This window comes from Sapajus apella, unplaced genomic scaffold, assembly GCF_009761245.1.
Source record: "Sapajus apella isolate SASKATOON/1434 unplaced genomic scaffold, GSC_monkey_1.0 scaffold36, whole genome shotgun sequence".
NCBI lineage: Eukaryota > Metazoa > Chordata > Mammalia > Primates > Cebidae > Sapajus > Sapajus apella.
The window spans coordinates 33,833,378-33,853,417 of record NW_022436976.1 but is presented as its reverse complement, the minus strand read 5'-3'; the positions used below and the strand labels follow the sequence as shown (position 1 = coordinate 33,853,417).

At 43.3% G+C, this 20,040-nt stretch overlaps 1 protein-coding gene across 1 annotated transcript in view; it reads right to left on the bottom strand.

Annotated features, from left to right (window-relative positions):
• RAB3B (RAB3B, member RAS oncogene family) overlaps window positions 1–20,040 on the bottom strand; it is an 83,310-nt gene that overhangs the window by 42,450 nt on the left and 20,820 nt on the right. The window lies entirely within an intron of this gene.

Genomic DNA, 20,040 nt, shown 5'->3' with positions numbered 1-20,040 from the left:
CTTAGCTTGAGCACTCACTTTCGTGTTCCCGATCTTTATTAAACCCTTAGTATTTGCAAGGCCTTGTGCCTGATGCTGGAGCTGTAGACATGAGTCAGACTTGGCCCCTGCCCTCAGGGAGCTTGCAGTCTGGGAGGAAGACAGGTAAGTTCCAGATACATGCAATACTGCTGGTTAGAATGGAAAGTTAAGGAGGGGTCCTTAACCGCCACTGAGTTGGGGGCAGGTGGGTCAGCAAAGATTTCCCAGAAGAGATGATACTTGAACTGTCTTTAAAATCAAATGGGAGTTTGCTGATAGAAAATGGGGGAGGAGGCCAGGTGCAGTGGCTCATGCCTATAATCTCAGCACTTTAGGAGGCCTAGGCAGGAGGATCACTTGAGCCCAGGAGTTTAAGATAGCCTGGGCAAAAAAGTAAGACCCCATTTCTATTAAAAAAAAAAAAAATTAGTCGGGTGTGGTGGCACATACCTGTGGCCCCAGCCACTCTGGAGGCTGAGGTAAGAGGATGGCTTGAGCCCAGGAGGTCAAGGCTTCAGTGAGCCATGTTCAAACCACTGCACTCAAGCCTGGGTGAGAGAGGAAGACCCTATTCCAAAAAAAAAGGAAGAGAAACAAAAAGGAAACGGGGAGAGGGGGAATCTCTAGAGAGGAGGAAAAAACCTGGGCAAAGCAAGGAGCGGAAAAAGTGCATCCTGACTCCCAGCCCAGAAGAGCATAAGGAGACACGACAGTTCAAGTCAGTTGTGTTCTAGATGGGATCCTGGAACAGAAAAGGGTTATTAGGTAAAATCTAAGGAAAGTGGAATAAAGAAGGGACGTCAGCTAATAATAGTATGTTGATATTGGTTAATTATAACAAATGTACCATACTAATGTAAGATGGTAATAACAGGGAAAACCAGGTGTGGGGTCAATGGGAACTCTCCATACTATCTTCACAATTCTTCTGTAAATCTGAAACTGTTCTAAAAAATAAAGGTGTTTTTTTTTTAACTGCATCCTAAGTTGGGGTTGGGGGTTTAGAGTACATGTGGGTAGTGCATGGACTGCCTGAAGGGTGAAGATGGGGCTGGGGAGGCAAAAAGGGCCAGAATGTATGGAGGGGGGTGCAGGGGTGACCCCCCTGGGTTTTAGGCACTGGAGTGACAGCAATTATGGAGGGCAAGCCTGAGGGCTGGGAGCACCACCCAGGCAGCTGCAGTCCAAGAGGGAGAACAGGAATCTGAGGTAGTAAAGGGCAAACAGGAGAGACAGGCTCACAGTCCGCCCTCAATAAATGTCTATGGGACAAAACTGACCAGGGGATACATTCAAGAGGAATTTGGGAAACAGAATAGATATTTATCATGAACAACCAGACGAGTAGGACAAGAGCAGAGAGGGGTAAAGGATGACCCACAGTTTTGGGCTGGGGGCAGTGGCGGGGCACTCAAAAGAAGGGGCACAGTATCCCCTGGGACCTTCCCTCTCACCCATCTGGGCCTGAGTGCACAGCCCCTACGTTATTAGCACAGAGTTAACAGACTTCACAGAGGAAGGTGAGAAACACAGGAGCACAGACAGGATAAGAGTTTCCAGCTGTCGCCTGGCAACCTAAGGTGTGGAGCAATGGTGTGGAGGAAGCAGGATTCTGCAGAAGGAAGGGATTATACATCCTCAGTTGAATGGCTCCCCCATCCCAGCCCTGTCCTTAGCAACACATCAGGCAGGTTCCAAGCAAGCTAGGAGAATCTCCAGCCTTAGACGGCAACTGGGCATCTTCAGGGGCAGAGCACTGCTGCTCTCTCCATCCACTGAAAATGGGAGTAAAAGGGCCACAACTCACAACTAATTTCTCTGTTGATGACTCTGCCTTGTAAGTCCTGTGGCTCACAATCTTAAAGTGGCCATCCTAGATCACAATCTAAGATCAGTCACTGTAGTACAGCATAATAGGACACTCATGAACTAATCCTGGCTCTTCCCATCAGTTTATGACTTTGGGTAAGTTTATTGAGCACCTAATATGTTACAGACACCATGCTAGGTCCTTTCCCTTTATTGTCTCATTCAATCTTTACTACAACACTGAGAAGTAAGCATTAATATTCTTCTATTTTACAGCTGAGGAAGCAGAGGTTCAAAGACATTACTTATCACACTGCTGGTGTCATGTGCTCATTCCACTTACACCACTGCTGAAGTAACCAAGCCCCCAACCACTCCTCTCACGCTGTGCCAGACATGCAGCAGCTTCTTCAGAGACCACTACATTCAGTGCCAAGTCACTTAATTACATACCTATACACCGGTGTTGCTCAACCTGGGATGCCCTTTAGACTGGCCTGTGAAGTTGTAGTGGGACAAAGAGAGGGGAAAGCTGGTAGAAAAGGAGGGGAGCTGGAAGCTAAAAGGTGATAGTTTGCAACAGATAACACTTCCCTTTCTGAGAGTATTTGCTTGGAGGTTCTGATTTTTAGCTGTGACGTTGACTCTCAACAACCTGTGAGGTCCCTGAGGTATCACAGGGCAGTGGAAAGAGTGGGGAGGGCAGTTTGGTGTAAAAAGAACACTCTGGTGACAAATATTCCTAATTTTGAGTCCCAGATGTGCTATTTTCCAGGCTTGGTAAAATTTGGTCAAGTCCCTTAACTTCTCTGAGTCTCAGTTTCCTCTTCTGTTCTGGGCACCATCACTGTGATAATTATAAGGAAAATACTGCAAGTAAAGCACCTGTAAAGTATATAATTGCTGCCCAAAACATTATAATTCTTAACATTTTCACCATTTACAGAGTGCTTTACCTATATGAAGATATAACAAGGGAAGGAAGTGGGGCAGGGCATGGAGCATACATGGGTTTTGAAGCCAGACAGACCTTTATTTTTATTTTTATTTTTAGGCATTCTCGCTCTGTCATCCAGGCTGGAGTGCAGTGGTGCGATCTCGGCTCACTGCAACCTCTGCCTCCTGGACTTAAGCGATTCTCCTGCCTTAGCCTCCCAAGTAGCTGGGACTACAGGCATCAGCCACTACACCCTGCTAATTTTTTTTTACATTTTTAGTAGAGACAGGGTTTCACCATGTTGGCCAGGCTGGTATTGAACCTCTGACCTCAAATGATCCACCTGCCTTGGCCTCCCAAAGTGCTGGGATTACAGGCATGAGCCACCACACCTGGCCTGAAGCCAGATAGACCCTGATTCAAATCTGTACTCTACCACTTACTATTTGTGTGAACTTGAGAAAGCCATCTAATTCCTCTGGACCTCAGTTTACTTCTCTGTAAAATGGGGATAATAACAGCACCTAGTCCACAGGGTTAGTGTGAGAATAAAATCAGTTCATAAAAGCACTGAGCACAGTGCTGGCATGAAAGCCAGTGCACTGTCAGCTCACATTGGCCTTGTGGGAGATAGTATTAGCCCATTTACAGGTGAAGGTCTAATTGAAAGCTGTTGTTCATTGCTACAGTTATTGATGTGTGAAGTCAAAAGGGATGCCAGGCATTCAGAATAAGAACAGCACCTTTGCCAGACTCTGGGCCTCTAAATGCAGGGATCAAAAGGAAGCAGGGATCCTCCCACACAGGCCACACAACCACCGTCTGTGTTGGAGCCACGTATCTGCTTTATAATTTGTTTTGAATTCTCTTTATCCCTCTGTTCATGTCAATTATGGCAAGAAGCCCATCCAAAGCCATCCCTGATCACTGGACTCCAATTGCCATATAGCTCGGTACATCATCTTTTCTAACACTATCTCCTCTCCTCCCCATTGAAACCTTTCCATGAATCTTCTGAAAGTCACAGTCAGTCATGAGAAAAATCTATTTTTCGCTCAGCCTCTCATCAGAATGTTTCCTTTACCTCCTTGCTATAATCGAAACCCGGCTCTCCCTAAGGACATGGCTTCTCCTAAGCCTCTAAATTGTGGGTCACTTCCTCTCTCATCACGCTTGAATCACTGGGCCTGCAGGTAGGATAGATGTTGCTTCTCACCCCTGCTTTCATATCACTGTCTTTCCCTCCTTCAAAACACAAAACAAAACACCTCCAGCTTTCAATATCATGAGATTATAACACCCACTTATCCGTCTCCTGGCCAGTGAACAGCTCTTGGTTCACTGTTATTCTTTCCATAATTCTTGGTGATTTTAATATCCACATAGATGAGCCTTCCATCATCTTGGACTCTCATTTCCTTGAATGCTTCTCCTCCAGTGATACTGATCTCTGATCTTACCTTAGTCACTCACTCTTACAGTAATATCCTGGACCTTATCATTACCAATAGTAATTTCAATCTTCCCATACTCAGACCACTGTGCTCTTTCTAGCCCACTTCTCGTAGATTCCCAGCATCAACAGTCTTCATTCCCTACCATCTTTTCACTGTCCTTCATCCCTTGTGCTGTTACCTCCCTCTCGGCCCAACTTGAATTCTATGGTCAATCATGACAACAGACTCCCTGCACATGCCCCTGACTCCCCAGGCCCTCTTGCTTTGTGATACTCAGCAAACCCACACTTTCATTAAAGTCAACTCTCTGCCAGCCAGGCATGGTGGCTCACACCTGTAATCCTAGCACTTTGGGAGGCCGAGGTGGGCGGATCACGAGATCAAGAGATCGAGACCATCCCGGCCAACATGGTGAAACCCCGTCTCTACTAAAAATACAAAAAAATTTATCTGAGTGTGGTGGTGCGTGCCTGTAGTCCCAGCTACTCGGGAGGCTGAGGCAGGAGAATTGCTTGAAACTGGAAAACAGAATTTGCAGTGAGCCGGAATCAGGCCACTGCACTCCAGCTTGGTGATAGAGCAAGACTCCGTCTAAGAAAAGAAAAGAAAAGAAAAGAAAAAAGAAAAGAAAAAGAAAAGAAGTCAACTCTCTGCCTATTCTAAGCCTGTATCCTCAGAGCAAATCATGGCTGGAGAAAAACACACAACCATGCTTCAAATTCATGAGCTCATGAATTTAAATTTATGATCACTAATTTCAAGTGAAGCCTTAATGGTAATCAGCAATCAAATTACATTTCCCCAGTCTATTCACTCTCCCACCTTCCTAGATGACATTCTCCTCTCTCTTCAACTCTCAATTTCCTCCCTGCTCCTCACTCTCCGCTGATGACCTTGCTTTATTAGAAAATTGTACTCAAGAGAACTCAAACTGCACCTGTGCCCAAACCCTCTTCTTTCTCCTCTGGGAGTGTAGGTGCACAGTCTGTGCTCCTAGCAATGACTGACCTCTGCATGTGATTATATCCCCTCTCCCCAATTCAAGGATATTGTCCCAGCCGGTCTTCTATCTTTCCAAATTATCCGCTTTGTATTTTTGTTTCTTTATTGGCTTGGTTTGTTGATCTCTATTCAGTTGTTCTACCAGCATACTACTGGTATGCTACTACTTCTCCCAACTTAAAAAACAAAAACCTCTTCCGATTCACTTCCCTACTGGCACCCCAATTGTCTCCTTTTCTTTTTTCTTTTTTTTTTTTTTTTTTTTTTTTTTGAGACAGAGTCTTGCTTTGTCGCTAGGCACCAGGCTGGAATGCAGTGGCGTGATCTTGGCTTACTGCAACCTCCGCCTCCCGGGTTCAAGCAATTCTCCTGCCTCAGCCTCCCGAGTAGCTGCGACTATGGGTGCACACCACCAAGCCCAGCTAATTTTTGTATTTTTAGTAGAGACGAGGTTTCGCCGTGTTGGCCAGGTTGGTCTCAACTCTTGACCTCGTGATCTGCCTGCCTCAGCCTCCCAAAGTGCTGGGATTACAGGCGTGAGCCACCACACCCAGCCGTCTCCTTTTCTTCAGAGCAAAAGTCCTTGAAAGTGCTATGTTGGGCAGCGCGTGGTGGCTCAGGCCTGTAATCCCAGCACTTTGGGAGGCCAAGGTGGGTGGATCACAAGGTCAGGAGATCGAGACCATCCTGGCTAACAGGGTGAAACCCCACCTCTACTAAAAATACAAAAAATTAGCCAGGCGTGGTGGCACGTGCCTATAGTCCCAGCTACTCAGAAGGCTGAGGCAGGAGAATCATTTGAACCCAGGAGGCAGAGGTTGCAGTAAGCCGAGATTGCGCCACTGCACTCCAGCCTGGGCAACAGAGTGAGACTCCGTCTCAAAAACAAAAAAAAAAAAAAAAAGAAAAGAAAAGAAAAGAAAGTGCTATGTCATATTTGGTGTCTCCAATTTCTCTTCTGCCATTTTTACCAGGCTTTCACCCCTCCTACTCCACCAAAATAACTTGTATCAAGGTTACCAACCAATGTACTCCATGTTGCTGAATACAGCAGTCAATCTTCAGTTCCCATATTCATAAACTAGCAGCCATATTTGACACAGTTGATCTCTCCGTCCTCTGAAAAACTATCTTAACTTGGCTGCCAGGACACCACATCTTCCCATTTCAGTTGCTCTTTTTCAACAGCCTAGGCTGTTGTCATGACTGACCATAGAATTCAAGTTGGGCCGAGAGGGAGGTAGTGACACAAGGGATGAAGGACAGTAAAAGGATGGTAGGGAATGAAGACTGTTGATGCTAGGAATCTACAAGGAGTGAGCTGGAAACACCTTGGTGTTGGAATGTCTCCAGGCTCAGTCTGTGAACCTTTTCTTCTCCCTGCCTTTGCTCTCCCTTGTTGATCTTATTTGGCCTCAACATTTAAAATACTACTTGCTAATGTATACATGCAGACTCATTTATCCAACTGCTTATTCTGTATCTCTACTTGGTTATCTAATGGGTATCTCCAACTTAGCATAACCAAATGAATCCCCAACTATCTCCCTAAACCCTATTCTTCCTACAGGCATCCCCATCTCAGTTAGAGAAATCTCCAAACTTCCAGTCGCTCAGCCCAAACGCTCAGCAACATCCTTGACTTCTCTTCTTCTTTCTCTCTCCACATCCAATTCAATACTCAATATTTTCAGCATATAGGCAAAATCTGACTAATCTCACTACCACCACTACTACCTCCCTAGTTCAAGCCACCATCATTCCCAGCCTCAATTGTTGCAAATCTTAAATGGTTCTCCCTACTTCTGCCCTTTGCTCATTATAATTTATTTTTGAAAGAGGCATAACCCTGCCTCAGAGAAATTCTGGTAAGTGTTAAGATGTAAGTCACTTGGCCAGCCACAGTAATCCCAGCACTTTCAGAGGCCAAGGCGAGCAGATCACTTGAGGCCAGGAGTTCGAGACCAGCCTGGCCAACATGGTCTCTACTAAAATACAAAAATTAGCATGGTGGCACACACTTGTAATCGCAGCTACTCGGGTGGCTAAGCATGAGAACTGCTTTAACCTGGGAGGCAGCGGTTGCAGTGAGCCAGGATTGCACCACTGCCCTTCAGCCTGGGCAACAGAGCAAAACTTTGTCTAAAAAAAAAAAAGAAAAGAAAAGAAAGAAAGATGTAAGTCACTGAAATGTTAAAATGTTCTGGAATCAGTGATGATAGTTGCACAAGTTTATAAATATACTAAAAATCACTGAACTGTATACTCTTTAAAAGGGTGAAGTTTATGATATATAAGTTATATATTAATTTAAAAAATATTATTAAATGCCATATGGTATCTTGGATTGGATCCTGCAATCATAATAAAACATTAATGGAAAAAACTAGTGAAATTCAAATAAAGACGGTAGTTTAGTTAATCATATTGTACCAATGTCAATATCTTAGTTTTGACAAATCTACCATGGTTATATAAAATGTTAACATTAGGCAAACTGGGCAAAGGACACATGGGAACTCTACATTATGATTGCAACTTTTCTATAAACTATTACCCAAAGATTTTTAAATGTATTAAAGCAATGTAAGTCAGAGCATGTCATTCCACTCCTCGATGTTTGCAATGCATTTCAATGTGGGCGTGCCTGTTGTATATCCCTCTCCTCCCCTGCTTCACAGAGTGCCCCTTAGAGGTAGGGGTGTTGTCTCATCAATCCCTGCAGAGCCTATCCCAGCCAGGCACACAAAGGGTCATTGAAAGCAATCATCTCTTGCAAATATCATTTCTTCTACCTGTAAAGCCCTTTCCCTACATTAACCTGAAAAAATTCACTCATTTCTCAAGACCTTGCAAAATGTCCCCTCCTTTATGAGGCCTGCAATGACTTTCCCAGGCAGAGGTAGCTGTTCCTATACACTTTCATCCTTTTATAGCATCACTTGTATCATATTGTAGCTGTTTCTTTGCCCTCTCCTGACAGTGCCTGGCATATAATATGTACATGACACATGTTTACTGAATGAATACACAAATGGCTTACAGATTATTTCCTTTTCTCCCATGCCAATTTGGATGGAGGGAAAGGGGGTTGTGGCCATATATAATGTGTCCTGGAGATCCCTTGAATAGTCAGTCAGGATGACTTGTTAATTCATTTGAAAATTACAAAGGCTGACCAAGCCTGATTTGACTTCCCATGGTCTTTGTTGTGATTTTTTAAATCAGATTAAACCTCCTCCAGCAGCTGGTTCCTACAGGCTTTGGGGAGATAAAAGTGTCAGCATGTCTCTACAGCCACACCAGGAAACCTGCTGCCTAGAAAAATCAATTCTGATTATCATAGGAGCTGAGCACAGGATGGTGTACTCAGAAACTGTCTTCACATTCCTGGAGCCACAAGGACTTGTCAGAGCACCAGTATCCCTGTTCAGCCTCCAGACTCTTCTGTGCTACCAGGTGATCTCTCCACAGGTCTCCAGCTTACATCCAAGACTAGATTGCACCTTCCTGAAGGTGGCAGGAGGAGCACTGGAATGTGTCAAGAGACATCGCCATGAGCCCTCAGTAAAGTCCCTATCTCACTATCAGCCTCAGCCTCCTCCTGTCTAAAATGAGAAACTGAGGCCAAGCACGGTGTTCCACACTTCTAATCCCAGTACTTTGGGAGGCCAAGGCAGGAGGATCACCTGAGGTCGGGAGTTCAAAACCAGCCTGGCCAGCGTGGTGAAACCCTGTCTCTATTAAAAATACAAAAATTAGCCTGGCATGGTGGTACATGTTTGTAATCCCAGCAATTAGGGAGGCTGAGGCAGGAGAATTGCTTGAACCCAGGAGGCGAAGGTTGAAGTGAGCCAAGATCATGCCGTTGCACTTCCAGCCTGGGCAACGAGCAAAACTCCACCTCAAAAAATAAATAAAACAAAACAAAATAAAATGAGAGACTGAGATGTGATGAGCTATAAATTCACAGGCTTGTTGACACCTAACAAGGTCACGGGAAATCTCAATCAGCAGTATGAACTTAAGACATGGAAACTACTTGTGTCAGAGTCTTGAAGGATGGGGAGAATTTATATCAGTTCCTTTCCTTTCCCCTTTTTCCTTTTTTCTTTCCTTCTTTTTTTGAGATAGGGTCTTGCTCTGTCACCCAGACTGGAGTGCAGTGGCATGATTATAGCTGAAGGCAGCCTTGACCTCCCAGGCTCAAGTGATCCTCTGGCCTCAGCCTAATGAGTAGCTGGGACTACAGGCACACGCCACCACACACACACAGCTAATTTTTTTTTTTTACACAGCTAATTTTTAAATTTTTTGTAGACACAAGGTCTCAGTATGTTGCTAGTCTCAGTCCTAAGCTCAAGTGATCCTCCTGCCTTAGCCTCCCAAAGTGCTAGGATTACAGGCATGAGCCACCACACCCAGCCAGATCTTTTACATGTTATTAACAGATGCTATAATAGTCAGAATAATAATCTCCCAAAGATACAATCCCTAGAATTTGTGAATATGTTACCTTACGTGGCAAAAGGGATTTTGCAAATGTGATTAAATTAAGAATCTTGAAAACAGAGGATTGACCTGGAATGTCTAGGTTGGCCCATTATAATCACAAGGGTCTTTTTTCTTTTCTTTTTTTTTTGAGAGAAAGAGAGAGTTTTGCTCTTGTTGCCCAGGCTGGAGTGCAATGGCAAGATCTTGGCTCACCACAACCTCGGCCTCCTGGGTTCAAGTGATTCTCCTGCCTCAGCCCCCTGAGTAGCTGGAATTACAGGCATGTGCCACCACGCCCAGCTACTTTTTTGTATTTTTAGTAGAGACAGGGTTTTACCATGTTGGCCAGGCTTGTCTCAAACTCCTGACCTCGTGATCTGCCTGCCTCAGCCTCCCAAAGTGCTATGCTGGGATTACAGGGGTGAACCACCATGCTCAGCCACAACGGTCTTTATAAGAGACAAGCAGGAGGTTCAGAGAAGCTGAAAGATGTTCCACTGCTGGCTTTGAAGATGGAAGAAGAGGACCCAAGCAAAGGGATGCAGGCAGCCTCTGGAAGCTGTAAAAGGACCTACTAGACACTAGACAAGGCCCTACAGAGGGAACACAAACTGAAACCAGCCAACAATTTGATTTTTACCCGGTGAGACCCATCTTGGACTTCTGACCTCCAGAACTGTGAGATAATAAGTTTGTGTTGTCTTAAGCCACTAAGTTTGCAGTAATTTTAGTGCAGCAATAGGAAACTAATTCAGAAACCCATTAGACAGCTACCCTATCCCATATAATAATCCATTACTATACATTCTTAAATTCTAGGGAAAAGTCTCTTGATATCCTATTTTTCTTCCTCTAATCAGAACAAGAGAACTATGGTATTCATGTTATTTCACTTTTGGACTCATAATTTCAGTCCCTTTAATTCCTGGAGAGCAGGGAATGTCACATTTATATTAATATCTCTATCCCCAGTATCTGGCACAGTAAATATTTGTTAAATGGCTGCTAAAGAGCCACAGTCCTCCTTCGTCCAAGTTTCTGGTATGATTACCTTTCCCACATTCTTATGCTCCCTTATATTTCACTTACTTTTATGTTAATGGCCCTAAGATACAGATCCTTGACATTCCCAGATTTAATACTCACTAGCTTTAATATTTATAAGTAACTCCAAAGCCATGTTATGACCTAACATTTCATGGAAACTGCTGTGTGGACATAAGGCATTTGACTGATAAGCAAACCTCGCTGACTGCCCAGCACCCCATCTCACCCTGACCTTGTTCTCAGTTCCTGTTTATATGGGGAGTTATTCTCATCACTATAGAATTTAGATTCCAAGGAAATCTTCTAAGACTCCCCCTATTTGTCCCAGTGTTCATAATTCTGTCTAACCTCCCTTTGGAACCCATGGTCATTCTTATCTATGTCTTTAATTATAGTAAGAGCTGTTGGGCAGGCACAGTGGCTCATACCTGTAATCACAGCACTTTGGGAGGCCTAGGTAGGCAGGCCACTTGAGCTCAGGAGTTCAAGACAAGCCTAGGCAACATGACAAAACCCTGTATCTACAAATAATACAAAACTTGGCTAGGTGTGGTGGCATGCACCTATAGTCCCAACTATTGCTGAGGCTGAGGTGGGAGGATTGCTTAAGTCCGGAAGGTTGAGGCTGCAGTAAGCCATGAGCATACCACTGCACTCCAGCCTGGGCAACCCTGTCTCAACATTAAATACACTAATAAAATGATAATTAAATTAAAAGAGCTGTTGGAGGAGAAACTCTTCTTTCTCCATCCATGAGGAAGGCTGTCCATGAAGATAGAGGCTTCTCCCACAGATCTGAGTGGAATGCTTTAGGCATTAAATGTTAGTAAATCTGGGCCACATGGACTTTGACTTTGAGTGAATGTTGTACGGGTTAATTGTAGCCAGCAGGCCACATTGGCCTATTACTGGGTTTGTGTGTCTTTCTGACTCCAGAGTAAAGTATTAGCAAGGCCCACTTGCCAAAAGATTTTAGCTATGTGCTTCATCCCAGCTTTTATGAGTAATAAGCCTTTTTTTTTCTTTTTTTATATTACTCCCCATCTTTCTGACTCCTGCCATCTATTTTTCAATGGATTTAGGTGGGGAAGAAAAGGAATGCTATTTATCAATCTCCCTAGAACCTTAATAAAAACAATGATTTGTTGAGTATTTACCCTGTGCCATGCACTATGTTAGTGCTTTATACACATTATCAATGTGTGTCTTTAATTACACTAAGAGCTTTTAAATCATCACCAACACAGCAAAACCAGTGAAATAACAGAAGAGCACACAACTGCCATGGTGACTGAGAGCTTCAGAGGAAGGAATTGAAGAGAAAGAAAGAGGAAGGAGAACAGCAGTAGCAGGACAGGCCCAGGAGCAAGGACAGTGGCTTATAAATCCTTAATGAAAGACAGAGTTCATAAGTCTCTAATAAAAGAATGCCAGATAGCCCTGCCAGTCCATTCCCCAATCTTTATACAAATAATCCCAGACATGGGAAATACTCCTGAATTTAAATTCTTCTTGACATGCAGGTCACCAAAAAAGCCTCACTAGTGGGAGTGGGAAAGAGGAAATTCTGTATTTCCACAATGGAGGCCCCTGCCTCTGTATTCTCTGGCAGAGACCAGGCCTGGGGTAAGCTGGTGTAGTGAAGATCACAGTTAGGCAAGGCTTTTAATTGTGAATAGAGTTGACCCTGAATTCCAGCTACGAGTCTAGGGATGAGGCATCAGTCACAATTCAGGGAGTCCCAGTGCCTGAAATAGAAACAAATCTGCTCTTTCCTTCTAGGTTCTTATGCCAGATAAAATGAGATCCTTTCTTTCTATTCATATATTTTGTGTCTATCTCCCCTGCTAGAGTGTAAACTCCATGAGAGTAGGAAGGTTATATCCCCACCCCAACATAATGCCTGGCACAGAGTACACACCAGATGAGTATGTACTGAATGAATGAAATCATGGAGTTTCTCATTTGTCTCCACACAGGTAACTTCACATCTCTGGCCTCAACTACCCAATCTTTAAGGAGATAACTACCTCTCTAAGTCAGAGGGAAGGCATGAAAGACACAAGGAATTATTTAAAGCATATTTAAGAAGAATTTGCAAGGCTGACAATAGGCACAGTCCTTCCAATCCACTTAAGGCTTCATAATTCTCCACGAGCTTCCCTCCATTTCCTCACTTGATCTTCACAATAATCCATAAGGCAAAGAAAGCAAAGGTTATGTCTCCATTTGATAGCTGGGGAAACGGGGCCACTCCAGATCACACGATGACTACAGGGCAGAGAAGGACTAAAGACTGGGCACCATGGTTCATGCCTATAATTCCAGCATTTTGGGAGGCCAAAGTGGGAAGATTATTTGAGCCCAGGAGTTAAAGACCAATCTGGACAACATGGTGATGAGACTCAGTCTCTACAAGAAATAAAAAAATTAGCCAGGCATGGCATAGCCAGGCATACCTGTAGTTCCAGCTACTCGGGAGGCTGAGGTAGGAGGATCACCTGAAGCTGGGAGGCAGAGGTTGCAGCAAGCTGAGATCACACCACTGCACTCAAGCCTGGGAAACAGTTAGACCCTGTCTCAAAACAAAACAAAACAAAACAAAACACAACAAAAACAGAAAACAAACGAACAAAGAAACACTAGACCCCAGAACCCAGAGTCCCAGGTGAGCTCAGTCCTCCCACAGACCTCTGGATTGTTCTCTTGATCAGCACCAGACAGTCTCTGCAATAGGCCCCACATGGAGGTAGTGGAAGCCCCCTCCTGCTCTTCTATTCCCACAGGTCTCCGGGGGTTGCTTGGCAACCAGCACCCAGCAGTAAGTGGCCTCTAGTTGGATCTGCTGCTGTGGGGTTACCAAGTCTCTTCTCACACCTGCGCATGCTCTTGCTCCCTAATAATGAGGCTTCTCTCCTATCCTCACCTCCCCAGTAAGACTTTCTTCTCTGATCCATAATAATTAACTTCTTAGGAAACAAAGGGAGCTCTCAGGGACCTTTGTGGTGAGGGACTCCAGGGAATAAGGCACTACCAAGACCCTCATCCCCCAGAGACGATGGAAATTCCTATTGTGGGTGGCCCTGCTCAGCAATGCTCATGACCTCCTCTTCTGTCTGAAATCCCCTGAGAGAGATCCAATGGGCTGGAGGAATTTAACTGAACACTTCATACTGTGCTATTGAGTCACTAAATGCTGTTCCAAAACTCCTGGAACCACAGATGGAAAACCTTAGAAAGCAACCCAGTGACCCTTTGCATGTGCACTGGAAGATAGAGAAAGAAGGAACCCAATATTTATTGCATTCCTCGGATACAATATGATGTTATCACATTTAGGCCCCCTCACCACCAGCAAACCTAGAGGCTTTTATAGTTGAAGACATTATCTATTCATAAAAATGAAGTGATTTACCAAAGCACAACCAAAAAAAAAACCACAAAACTTTTATGTACAGAAGTGATATACATAAACTCATATATACATTCCCCCCTTCCCTTTACAATGAAAGCAGTCTCCCCCTATCCTTGGGGGATAAGTTCCAAGATCCTCAGTGGATGCCTGAAACCTCAGATCATACCTAATCATATAGAGTATACACTATGCTTTTTCAATTTGATAACCACAGTGTCTACTGAGTAGCTAGTGGGCAGGTAGCAAATACAGCATGAATATGCTGGATGAAGTAATCATTCATGTCCTGGGCATGACAGAGCAAGACAGTGCAAGATTTCATCATACTAGTCAGAATAGTGTGCAATTTAGGCCAGGCACGGTGGCTCACGCCTATAATTTCAGCACTTTGTGAGGCCGAGGTGGACAGATCACTTGATGTCACAAGCCTGGCCAACATGATGAAACCCCGTCTCTACTAAAAATGCAAAAATTAGCCAGGCATGATGGTGTGCACCTGTAATCCCAGCTGCCCTGGAGGCTGAGGCAGGAGAATTGCTTGATCCTGGGAGGCAGAGATTGCAGCGAGCTGAGATCGTGCCACTGCACTTCAGCCTGGGCAACAAAGTGAGACTCCATTTCAAAAAAAAAAAGAACACTGTGCAATTTAAAATTTATTTCTAGAATTTTCTGTTTAGTATGTTCAGATCTAGAGGACCCCAGGTAACTGAAATCTTGGAAAGTGAAACCAAGGATGAGAAGAAACAGTAATTAATTATCAAATTCTATAAATTCCAGTTATAAATCTCTCCCTTCTTTCCATCCCTTATGTCATTTTGTCACTCTTGGCATTATGGACTGAAGGTGTGTGTCCTCCCAAAATTTGTATGTTGAAGCCCTAACCCTCAGTGTATATGGAGATGAGGCCTCAAAGGAAGTAATTAAAGTTAAATGATGTCATTAGAGTGAGTCCCTGATCCAACAGAATTTGTGTCATTATAAGAAGAGGCACTAAAGAGTTTGCACTATCTCTCCCCTATGCCCATGCACCAAGGAAAGGCCACAAAAACAGAGTGGGAAGGCAGCCCAAGAGGAGAGCCCATATCAGACATCAACCCTGCTGGCACATTGATCTTAGACTTATAGTCTCCAGACTGTGAGAAAATTAATTTCAATATATTTTATTATGGCAGCCAGAGCAAAATAATACACTTAGTTCAGCCCCATATAATTTATCCAAGACCTGGCCTGCTGGCCGGCTTGCTTCCTTTCTTTATTTATAGCTGATCACTACTTTATTAATTTTTAGATAGCTTTATAAGATATAATCGATTAAAAAATACACTTATTTAATATATATAATTTGATGACTTTGGATCCAAAACCCTGGTTTCCTTGCCTCATTTCCATCTACCCTTCAAACTGAAGCCAGGAATTTTTCTAAAATGCAAATCTAACTGGTTTAAACCCTTCTATGGCTCCCCAGTGCCTATGGTGGTGGTCTCCAGCTTAAATCCCTTTAACTAAGAAAAATTTAGGTACAGCATGCACATTATATGTGTAATCTTTTAATTATATATCTATATGTCTACTTCTATACACAAAAGATATTAAAATATATAAAATTAAAATAACAACATTTAAATGTTTAAAATCTAAAGTATTCATAAACAGTCCAGAAAACTTTATTTTTACTATATAAAAGCACATACACACACATAAAAACCATTTGCTAATTTATTCTTCAGCAAAAGCAATGAGATTGACCGTGTCAGATCTAATTAGATTATCAATGATTTTACTTAGAAACATGGCTGACAATGAACTTGTGTTGGGGGTTGGAAAAACATCAGTTCAGCCATTTTGTTTATGCTCACTTGGGTTCACCATAATCTTCTAGTAAAGAACTGCAATCAGAGGTTTCTTTACAGAACTCTTTAAAAGCCACATATCCATTATGAGGTTTCATTTAGTTAAAACTAGATCATGTAATCAATAAATCCACTTAACCAGGCACAGGAAAACCACAAAAGCTCACAACTGGCTGAAAATAAAAGAGTGAGTCAGGCCAGGCGTGGTGGCTCGTGCCTGTGATTCCAGCACTTTGGGAAGCCGAGGTGGGTGGATCATAAAGTCAGGAGTTCAAGACCAGCCTGGCCAATATGGTGAAACCCTGTCTCTACTAAAAATACAAAAATTAGCTGGGCATGGTGGCACACACCTGTAGTCCCAGCTGCTCAGGAGGTTAAGGCAGGAGAATTGCTTGAACTTGGGAGGCGGAGGTTGCAGTTCATTGCACTCCAGCCTGGGTGACAGAGCAAGACTCTGTCTCAACGAAAAAAAAAAAAAAGGACCGAGTCAGTCCACTGTCAACCCCTTAGAAGGGCAGAATGCCTCCTCCTATTTCAAGATTTTTTTAGTGTAGGCTATCTGACCATCTGATATGGGGATCAAACAAAGACACTTCTGTCAATCCACATAGTAAATATCAGTAAAATATATTTTATGTTCAAAGATTAAAAGTAAGCTCTAATAATTTCTTCAGAGGGATCCCAGAGGGCCGAATAGGAACAGCTCTGGAGTGCAGTCCCCAGCCAGAACAATGCAGAGGGTGAGTGATCACTGCATTTCCAAATGAGTTATTACTGCCCACAGACAAGGAGATTCCCGGGCTGAAAAGTGCCACAAATTTCCAGCATGGCTGTTTCAGCCGGTTCAGCAGGTCTTCACACAAAAACTCACACAAATCTGGACAGCTGTTTCAACTGGCACCTTGAAGGCCTGGGAGACAGAGCCACCCACTCAACTGAAAAAAAGGGGGCTGAAACAGGGAGCCAGGTGATCTGGCTCGGTGGGTCCCACCCCAACAAAGACTAGCAATCTGGACTGAGAGTTTCACAGCAAGCGCACCTGGACCTAGGATGGTTCAGCTCTGTGGGGCGAAGGGCGTCCGCCATTACCTAGGCAGTCTGCCATTACCAAGGCAATCTGCCATTACTGAGGCATTCTGCCTTTACAGAGGCAGTCCACCATTACTGAGGCAGACTGCCATTACCGAGGCAGTTCTAACTATACCTCTATAAACAAAACCTCAAGGAAGTTCACATAACAGCTAGGCAGAGCCCATGGCAGCTCAGTGACGCCTCTGCTGGCAGACTGTGACTAGGCTACCTCCTTGCTGGGCAGGGCATCTCTGAAAAAAGGCAGCAGCACATCAGGAACTTATAAATAAAGCCCCACCTTCCCAAGACAGAGCACCTGGGAAAAAGAGGCAGTTATGAGTTCTGCTACAGCAGACTTAAACGTACCTGCCCAGCAGCTCTGAAAGGAACAATGGAGCTCACAGCTCAGCACTTGAGCTCCTATAAAGGACAGACTGTCTCCTCAAGCAGCTCCCTGACCCCCATATATCCAAAGAGACACCTCATAAAGGAGAGCTCAGGCTGACATCTGGTGGGTATCCTTCCGGGACGAAGATAACAGAAGAAACTGGTAACAACCATTACTGTTCTGCAGCAGCCACAGGTGACCTCCAGGCAAGCAGGGTCTGGAGTGGACCTCCAGCAGTCCTACAGCAGAGGGACCTGACTGTTAGAAGGAAAACTAAAAAACAGAAAGAAATGACTTCATCATCAACAAAAAGGACATCCACTCAGAGATGTCCCATCTGAAAGTCACCAACTACAAAGACCACGGGTAGACAAATCCACAAAGACGGGAAGAAATCAGCGCAAAAAAGGATGAAAACACCCAAAACTAGAACGCCTCTCCTCCTCCAAGGGATCACAACTCCTCACTGGCAAGGGAACAAAGCTGGATGGAGAATGAGTCTGATGAATTGACAGAAACAGTCTTCAGAAGGTGGGTACTAACAAACTTCTCTGAGCTAAAAGAACATGTTCTAACCGAATGCAAATAAACTAAGAACCTTGAAAAAAGGTTTGACGAAATGCTAAAAAAGGTTTGACGAAATGCTAACAAGAATAAACAGCTTAGAGAAGAATACAAATGACCTGATGGAGCTGAAAAATGCAACACGAGAACTTCATGAATGATGGAGCTGAAAAACACAACACGAGAACTTCAAGAAGCATACACAAGTTTCAATAGCCAAATTGACCAGGTAGAAGAAAGGATATCAGAGATTGAAAATCAACTCAATGAAATAAAATGAGAAGGCAAGATTAGAGAAAAAAAAAGAAAGAAAAGAAATGAACAAAGCCCACAAGAAATATGGGATTGTGTGAAAAGACCTAATCTATGTTTGATAGATGTACCTCAATGAACAGAGAGAATGAATCCAAGGTGGAAAACATTCTTCAGGATATTATCCAGGAGAACTTCCCTAACCTAACAAGGCAGGCCAATATTAAAGTCCAGGAAATACAGAGAACACCACAAAGATATTCCTCAAGAAGAGCAACCACAAGGCACATAATTGTTAGATTCACTAGGGTTGAAATGAAGGAAAAAATGCTAAGGGCAGCTAGAGAGAAAGGTCTGGTTATTCACAAAGGGAAGCCCATCAGACTCATGGCAAATCTCTTGGCAGAAACCCTACAAGCCAGAAGAGAGTGGGGGCTAATATTCAACATCCTTAAAGAAAAGAACTTTCAACCTAGAATTTCATATCCAGTCAAACTAAGCTTCATAAGCAAAGGAGAAATAAAGTCCTTTATGAACAAGCAATTGCTCAGAGATTTCTTCACCACCACGCCTGCCTTACAAGAGCTCCTGAAAGAAGCACTAAAAAGGAAAACCAGTACCAGCCACTCCAAAAACGTACCAAATGGTAAACAGCATCGACACAATGAAGAAACTGCATTAACTAATGGGCAAAACAACCAGCTAGCATCAAAATGGCAGGATCAAATTCACACATAACAATATTAACCTTAAATGTAAATGGGCTAAATGTCCCAATCAAAAGACACAAACTGGCAAACTGGATAACAAGTCAAAACCCATTGATGTGCTGTATCCAGGAAACCCATCTCACATGCAAGGACACACAAGGGCTCAAAATAAAGGGATGGAGGAAGATTTACCAAGCAAATGGAGAGCAAAAAAAAGCAGGAGTTGCAATCTCAGTCTCTGATAAAATAGACTTTAAACCAACAAAGATTAAAGAAGGGCATTACATAATGGTAAAAGGATCAATGCAACAAGAAGAGCTAATGATCCTAAATATATACGCACCCAATACAGGAGCACCCAGATTCATAAAGCAAGTTCTTAATGACCTACAAAGAGACTTAGACCCCCACACAATAATAACAGGAGACTTTAACACTCCACTGTCAATATTAGACAGATCAACGAGACAGAAAATTAACAAGGGTACCCAGGACTTGAACTCAGATCTGGACCAAGCAGACCTAATAAACATCTACATAACTCTCCACCCCAAATCCACAGAATATACATTCTTCTCAGCACCACATCACACCTTCTCTAACATTGACCACATAATTGGAAGTAATAATCTATCCTCAGCAAATGCCAAAGAACAGAAATCATAACAAACAGTCTCTCAGACCACAGTGCAATCAAATTAGAACTCAGGATTAAGAAACCAACTCAGAACCACACAACATCCTGGAAACTAAACAACTGGCTCTTGAATGTTGACTGGATAAACAGTGAAATAAAGGCAGAAATAAATATGTTCTTCGAAACCAGTGAGAATGAAGACACAATATACCAACATCTCTGGGACACATTTAAAGCAGAGTCTAGAAGAAAATTTATAGCAATAAATGTCCAAATGAGCAAGGAAAGATCTAAAATCAACACCCTATCATCAAAATTGAAAGAGCTAGAGGAGCAAGATTAAAAAAAAAAAAAAAAAAAAAAACTCAAAAGCTAGCAGAAGACAA